We start from the raw sequence: 8,338 nt of genomic DNA, 5'->3' as shown, positions 1-8,338 counted from the left end.
GCTGGAAGCAAGATCTTAGTTCCCGGGCTGGGAGTCCTAACTGCTGGACTACAGAGGCCAGCTGCTAGGGCCTGGGTCCTTAGTTCTTGCCTGCCTTGTCAGGAATGAATTCAGGTGAGGAGGCAGAAGGTAAAGAGAAAAGTAAAAAGTTTATTGGAAAAGCAAAGTACACGCGGAAATACGCACGGGCGAACTCAGAAAGAGAGCCGCGCCTTTGGGAAGTTTAAATCCTTTATAAGGGGACAGTTTTACAGGGTTTTGTTTCCCTTCTGGCCAGTCATCTTGCTTTGTCTCTCCTGGGTAATTAGTCTCAGGACCTTCCTCATAGGTGCACATGCACCTCTCAGTCAAGATGGATCCCGCCGTGAAGGTGTCTGGGAGAAGCAAGACGCATTATGGCCTGTCCCCCCACTTTTGACCCCCAAGGAGCCTTTTTGTGCATGCGTAGTGTCTCCCTTGTCCCAAGGAAAGGGGGGAGCAGAAATCCCTTGATCTTTTATTCACACAATGTTCTGCCCCTCTTTGTTCTTACCATGACTGTTATCTTAAGACATCCACAAGAGACAAAGCTTGGGTATTTACCCTGTCTCTGTCATTGCTTCCATTTCGGAGAGCAAACAGGAGGCTCATTTTAAATGCCTAACCTGAAACCCACCTATCTCCTGTCTCAGGAAATGGAAACAGGAGGCTAGTTGTAAGTGTCTGGCCTGAAGCCCACTTTTTCCTGCCTCATATAGTGTAAACAGAAGGCCAGTTGTAAATGTCTAACCTGGAGCCCATCTGTCTCCTGCCTCAAACCCTGGATTTACATGGCTTTGCAATCAATGTTATTTGAAGTTGCACTTGTATTGATGTTATGTTGAATGATAAACTTAATTTATTAAATCTCATCCATGTTGTGCTTATTGAACTAAGTGGCTCAACTAGATCTTTTCCTGGAGTCCATGGAAAGGTGTGTCCACTGTATAGGCACTTATAAGTAATTTATTGAGTATTTACTGCTATGTAATGGAGGGTTTGATAGTGGGAGGTGTGATTAGTGAGGAAATTAATTTTATTTATGTAAATTATTGGGAACCAGTTTCCTTTATTTTATAACACATCTCAACTTTGGCATATAAAGGAGTTAGTAAGCTTAAAAATTTTTAAGGCTAAAATTATTTAAAAATTTTTTTTCTTAGTATAAAAACTACATATTCATCTTAAGAATTTGGAAAATACAGAGAATAATAAGTAAAAAATAGAAATTATTACTAATACCACTAATATTTTTCATCTTAGAAAATCTCCTTGTATGTATTTTTATGTATGTGTATAAAAGCCAAGATGTTTAAAAATATTTTAAGCTATTTAAAATGTTAATTTTAACATATATGATATATAAGGTATAGCTATCTTTAACATACATATCTTCATACATATACATACATCTTTAAGATGTATCTGTGTGTATATGTATATAAATCTCATAAAACGTGTTAAAACAGTTTGACTTTTATTTACATTTGGTTAGGCTACCAGACTTAATCTTTCCTAATTAGACATTTTATTAGATTTTTATAAACATGACATTGTTTTCCAAAAAGAAATTAATTTGAACTATATATATAATACAATTATATACAGTATCTTTGTTTAAATGACCAAGTTATGTCTTTTACCTAAAGGTATTAAACCTAAGAAAAACAAATTTCCTTTGTTTTGGGGGTTTTTGTTAAGTTGATAGTACTTGTCTTTTTAGAATGCTTACCAGGTTTGAAATTGAATATTTGTTCTCTGGTTTTGCCTTGGGTTGTTTGATGTTGATTGGGGAATAGTTTGCCTGGGGCCTTCCTAAACCCACATTGAAGCCATTTCCTCATCTGGCGATTTCATGTCAGAAAAGTTCTGTGAACTTGTATCATATTTGCTCCCTGGCACAATGTTACCATGTTATCTGGGGAGCTCTTATAAATATATATTTACAAGCATAAGGATGGTAAATTGATTGTGAAGAATTCCCTTCATACATACAGAGGAAATATTTTTTAACAAAACTCCTAAGTCTAACACTGCCAAGAATATGAAACCCCAAATCCCTAGCCTGTGTAAATGTGTAATTATCTGTGAAACTAGATTTTTTTTTTCAGTCAAAACACAGTTTGGTCCCCATCACCTGTAGGTAATTAGCTGGGATTACAGGGTGCATCTGGCCATCCTTTTAGAAATCAGTCTCTGTTATGCAGAACAAATAAGGTTTCTGAGCCTGGAGACAACCCCCTGCTAACCTTGGTGAAATAGCAGTAGCACTCACAGCAGCTCTTCTTTGATTAAAAATTAATGGTGATGTGGGCGCTGCGAATTAATTATGAGCTGTGAAATCTATGTCTGATACATTTAAGAAAAAATGAAAACTATGCTCAAAACAGACTATTTTCAGTACCTTTTCCTCCATACAAAAAAAAAAAGTTTTAATTGATTTCAATAGTTTTTTTCCCTTAAAGAACAATGTTAACTACATGTTTTGTTCCTCTATGATTTTTTAAAAATCTCAAATAATATTTTCTTCCAAATAATTCTAATGAAATTGGCAATGCATTCTTAATTTTGTTAGCAATTTGAGTACAAGAATGTTTATATTTTATGGAGGGCTTAGAACAATGAAAATGAAATCAGAAGAGATTTGTTATTTACTATTCTCTGTTACTTGTTTAATATTTGTTTTAGTTAATTATTAGAATTACATGAAATATGTTTTGCATGAAATATTTCAGTATGAAGGAACAGATGCTTGGGAAGATATAAAATAATTCTTTTGCCTTGGGAATTTTTTTCTCCCATTTTTCATGATTTGGTATTTGGTGCTTTTCCAAGGTGTTCTAGTTGCTTAATGAGACCTGGGAAAGATGAGATGACAGGCTTATTGGAAGTGCTAATTTTTACAAATGGCTTCCTTCAGGATTTGCCCTCAAGATTTCATTACCCTATGTTTTCAAAGCAAAATCTTGACGTAAGGTACTAACGTCCTGAAATATTTGTGGGATACATATTTTCCTCCATCCCCCCTGCCTGCCTGCCTTTCTCCCTTCTCTCTTTCCTCCCTTCTTTCCCCCCTTCCTCCCTACCTTCCTTCCTTGGAAAGGGAATATTGCCTGCCATTGCAGTAATCAAAGAATGTTGTCTGCCATCAAGCCATTAACCACTCCAGTGGCCAAATGTGCGCCCTGAGGGGAATTCAGGATGGAGAAAATCAGGAAGCATTCTGTGCTCTGGATACTGGCCCTAGATAGTTAAGATGCATATATAAGGAATCATTTCAATGGGCCCAGACTCTTCCATCTTCCCATACATAGAAAAGCACTAAAAACTTTAAATTGAGATGTCTGTTCTTTATGATTAACAGTAATCTTTTGATGTTTGGCTACAGGTGTTTTGTTTTCTGGTTTATTTTTAACAAAAAGTCCTATATATCCTGGCTCCTCCCTTACCTCTTCTGAGCAGTTCCTCAGAGCTGTCTGAGAGCTGTCTCCAGGCTATAGTACTCAGTAAGGTCCCCAAGTGAAACTTAACTTCCAACTTTTAGGTTATGCCTTTTTCTTCAGTTGACCTTCCCTCCCTCCCTCCCTCTCTCCCTCCTTTCCTCACTTCCCTCCTCCCTCCCTCCCTTCCTTCCTTCCCCCTTCTCTTCTTTTTCCTTCTCCTTCATTTATGTATTCAATCATTTATTCATCCTTCATTATTGATTACCTTCTAGATGCTCACTACATTTAGTTCTCTGAGGTGACCAGATAAAACAAAGCCCTAACTGGGCCCTTTTTTTTTTAAGTTTATATCTTTTTTTTTTTTTTAAATTTTGGGCGTAATGTTCAGCTTGTGGGATCTTAGTTCCGTGACCAGGGATTGAACGCGGGCCCACAGCAGTGAAAGCACCAAGTCCCAACCACTGGACTGCTAGGGAATTCCCTGAGCTCTTATTTAATCCTCCTAACAACCCTATGATTTAGGGTTATTATTATTCTTATCTGCATTTAAGAAATTGAAGCTTCGAGATGTTAAGTCGTTGCTTGCCTAAGGTCATTGAGCTAATAAAAAATGAAAGGTCAGAGTCTTTTCTCCTCTCTTTGCCCGCCTCAGAGCAAACCCTCTCTCAGCGTATCAGAGATAACTCTGAACCCAGATCTGTCATTTTCCAGAATGGAAGCTCATTATGCTACCCCATTCTGCATTCACACACAAAGGTGGAAAAATGTGTGAAAGAGGAAGTGTTGGCTACTTTAAGCAGAATCAACTAAACATTAGAGGGATCCATGATGATAAAAACTTTGGGGAATCTTTGTAAGAATACGTACCACTTATTGAGCGCTGTGAGGTCTAGGAGATTTTCATATTTATCTCCAACTCTTACAGCAGTTCTACAAAGGTTGCCCCCTTTACAGATGGAAAACTGTGGCCTAGTTTAGAACGATTATCTTGCTGAAAATCACAGTCTAGTAAGAAGTTGGGGATTTGAATTCAGGTCTATTTGATTTATGTTCTTTTCACTACACTACATGATGTCTGGAGGATGAAGCCAGAAGGACCAACTAAGCACTCTCATACATATTCTCTTATGTGTATTTTTTAGATTTTTTTTCTCTTTTTAAAAAAAAAAATTATTGGAGTATAGTTGATATACAATGTTGTGTTAGTTTCAGGTGCACAGCAAAGTGAATCTGTTATCCATACACATATATCCACTCTTTCTTAGATTCTTTTCCCATATAGGCCATTACAGAGTATTGAGTAGAGTTCCCTGTGCTATACAGTAAGTCCTATCTATTTTATATATAGTAGTGTGAGTATGTCAATCCTAATCTTCCAATTTATCCCTCCCCCACTTACCCCTGGGTAACCATAAGTTAGTTTTCTGATAATACATCTGTAACTCTATTTCTGTTTTGTAGATAAGTTCAATTGTACCCTTTTTTCAGATTCCACATGTAACTGATATCATATGATATTTGTCTTTCTCTGTCTGACTTATTTCACTCAGTATGAGAATTTCTAGGTCCATCCATATTGCTGCATATGGCATTATTTTGTTCCTTTTTTTATGGCTGAGTTGTATTCTCTCTCTCTCTCTTTTATTTTCTTTCAGTTTATTTGAATTTTCAACAGTGCAAAACATGCTGTTGATTGTCAGCCACTGAATGGAATTTATTTATTTATTTGTTTTTAAGTTTTATAACTTTAAGTATTTGTCGATTTTAAATATAGTTGGAGTATAGTTTTTTTTTTAATAGATCTTTTTTGGAGTATAATTGCTTCTCTTATTAAGTGTTTATTATGCCAGTGTTTCAGTGACTGAGGACAGACAAACAAACTCTTCCCTCATAAACCTACTCTCTAGTTCTTCTAATACTGAAGCCAAAGTTGTTTTTAGCCTATTGCCTATGAGAACATTTCTTACATGCTTATCTATTTTGGCTAAAAATGATGCATAAAATAGAGCCATATTTCTGAAAATGTTAATTAGGAGATTGGTTTTCTGTTTTCATCAAGGACAAATGTCTTTTGTGAGGAGAGGAAAGAATAGAAGTTCAGTGTTTATGTAACACTGGGCCACACTAGCCATCACATTAACTGCGGGATAAAAGTCAGCTTTGGTGTGGAGTTTTCGGTTTTAAGTGTTTAGAGCCCTCTAGTTAAAACGTTTCTGTGAAGTTGTTATGATTACATTTTATTCACAAAAGGAAAAGAGTAGAGGAAGTGACCTAAAGAAATAATAATAAAAAGCCAACATTTGCTGAGTGCTCACTGCAGGCTAGGTACTGTGCCTTGTGTGTACACATAGAATTTAACGTAATCCTCACAGCAACTCTAGAATGAGATAACCTTAGAGTCCCCATTTCACAGAGAAGACAGAAGCACAGAGAAGTCAAGTAATATGGCCAAGGTCACACAGAAGAATGGGAATTTGAATCTAAGCAGTTGATGATCCAGGTTAATTAAATTCACTTAACAATTGCTCATCTCTCCCTTTATTTTGCACATGTAAACACAGTATCACATTCATTTCATTTAATTCAACTGACAGTTTTGCTGTGAGACGTCTAAAGTGTCATAATTTTTCATTGTCATCACCAAACATTTATTTAGCACCACCTCATGCTAGGTGGCCAACATACACAGTGTTTGACAAAAGCTAAGTAATGTTTTTCTTCCAGGTTTTTTATTTGTGTCCTCTCAGTGTTGTATCTCTTCATATTCTTTCTGCAGAAAATGATAAGCTCTCTTCAGAATACCAGTGATTTATTCCTTTCTATTCTTGTGTAAGACATAATTCAGATTATGGAAAGGGCCGTTTTCAGAAGCTTAAGTTTAGGTCAGGTAGCACAAACGTGGGATTCATTCAGGTTCTAGTTTTTATAGCTTTCTAAAATCGGTGAGAACTGGAGTGTGTCTTGCTTTAAAATTTTTTGTTTATTTTTTCTTACAAGATGATCTTGAGGTGCAGCAAGAATCAAGGTCATAGGAAGCAAAATTCCATGCAAATGCAGGGCAAGGCTTTGGCTGTTTGGTTATGGGAGATCAGATAGTGTAAGGACCACTGCAGCTTCCCAGTCCCACCTCTGGCAGCAGGGAGCCGGGTCCATCCTGAGCTGCCTCTTTTTAGGCCATTCCTCATCCTTTGATGTGTTGTATCTGCATGTCATTCTCCAGCTCTGATCTCCAGCATTTCATTGTCAGCCATGGATAGGCACCCTGCTGCTTCTCACTTCCATCCCAAGGCCAGCCCCAGGCAGACTGTTTAAAAAAAAAACAAAAAAACCCACAAAAAACCTGTCTTGCTTCTCTGCGGATGGAATGTTTTACAAAGAGATAATCCAGCTGATTCTTTTCTCCCAGTGTGAGTAAGAATGAACTGGCCTCTGGATCAGGAATGAGCTACACTGTCAGAAGGAAAGGCAGTTAACGATGGAAGTCTGTGCTCTTGGTTTTGAGTTCTTAAGTACTGATTTTGACACAAGGTCAAGAATTCAAGTTCTATATTGTTACTCACTAGCCCCCTCTTTGAGTCTCAGTTTCCTCTTCCATGAACTCAAAAGTTGGTGCAAGAAGTCAAAGAGATGATTCATGCACAGTGTTTAGCATATGGCCTGATACATGCTGAGGGCTCAGTCAACGTTATTTATTACTGTTGTTGTTTTGGGTTTTTTTGGTGTTTTTAAAATAAATTTATTTATTTAATTTATTTATTATTTTTGGCTGTGTTGGGGATTCGTTCCTGCATGCGAGCTTTCTCTAGTTGTGGCGAGCGGGGGTTACTCTTCGTTGCGGTGCACGGGCTTCCATTGCGGTGGCTTCTCTTGTTGCGGAGCACAGGCTCTAGGAGCGCGGGCTTTAGTAGTTGTGGCTCACGGGCTCTAGAGCACAGGTTCAGTAGTTAGTTGCTCCGCGTCATGTGGGATCTTCCCGGACCACGGCTCCAACCCATGTCCTCTGCACTGGCAGGCAGATTCTTAACCACTGCACCACCAGGGAAGCCCTGTTGTTTTGGTTTTTATTTCGTGGAGAAGGAAAAAGCATCCAACTTCTGTTTTTAAATCTTCCCCAGAAGCATGGTCACCAGTGTCCTACAAAACAGCTAATAATGTTAACCCCTTCACACCAACCTCGTTCCCAGTGGAGCTAGGTGACTGTGCTTTGCCATATAAGCATGTAAGAGTGTAAGAGGCCCTTCAATTAATGAATGACTTTTTCAGGGAAGCCTCCACTGACATCTTATTGTAAATTTCAACTCCCTCCTCTTCCCCCATCTTCCATATCCTTCCCTACTTTTGACTCCTGATCCATCCATTTCAGAGGGATGTGTCTCTTTTTTTTTTTTTTTTTTTTTTTGCAGTACGCCGGTCTCTCACTGTTGTGGCCTCTCCCGTTGAGGAGCACAGGCTCCGGACGTGCAGGCTCAGCGGCCATGGCTCACGGGCCCAGCCGCTCCACGGCATGTGGGATCCTCCCGGACCGGGGCACAAACCCGTGTCCCCTGCATCCGCAGGCAGACTCCCAACCACTGCGCCACCAGGGAAGCCTGGGATGTGTCTTTTAAAAATTATACTGTGATGGTGAATTTTAAAATTGCTCCTAGTAATTTTGTCAGGCAGTTTTCACTTTAGATACTTTGTGGTTATATTGTTAGAAGCATGGAAATTAATATTTATATTACTTTCTTGGCATAATGTGCATAACTTTCTTGGCATAACAGGCTTCTCCTGTTGTGGAGCATGGGCTCCAGGAACATGGACTTCAGTAGTTGTGGCATGTGGGCTCAGTAGTTGTGGCTTGTGGCCTCTAGAGCGCAGGCTCAGTAGCTGTGGCG

Source organism: Globicephala melas, chromosome 1 (assembly GCF_963455315.2).
Source record: "Globicephala melas chromosome 1, mGloMel1.2, whole genome shotgun sequence".
Classification (NCBI taxonomy): domain Eukaryota; kingdom Metazoa; phylum Chordata; class Mammalia; order Artiodactyla; family Delphinidae; genus Globicephala; species Globicephala melas.
The sequence above is the reverse complement of the archived record's forward strand: the minus strand, read 5'-3'. Positions refer to the sequence as shown.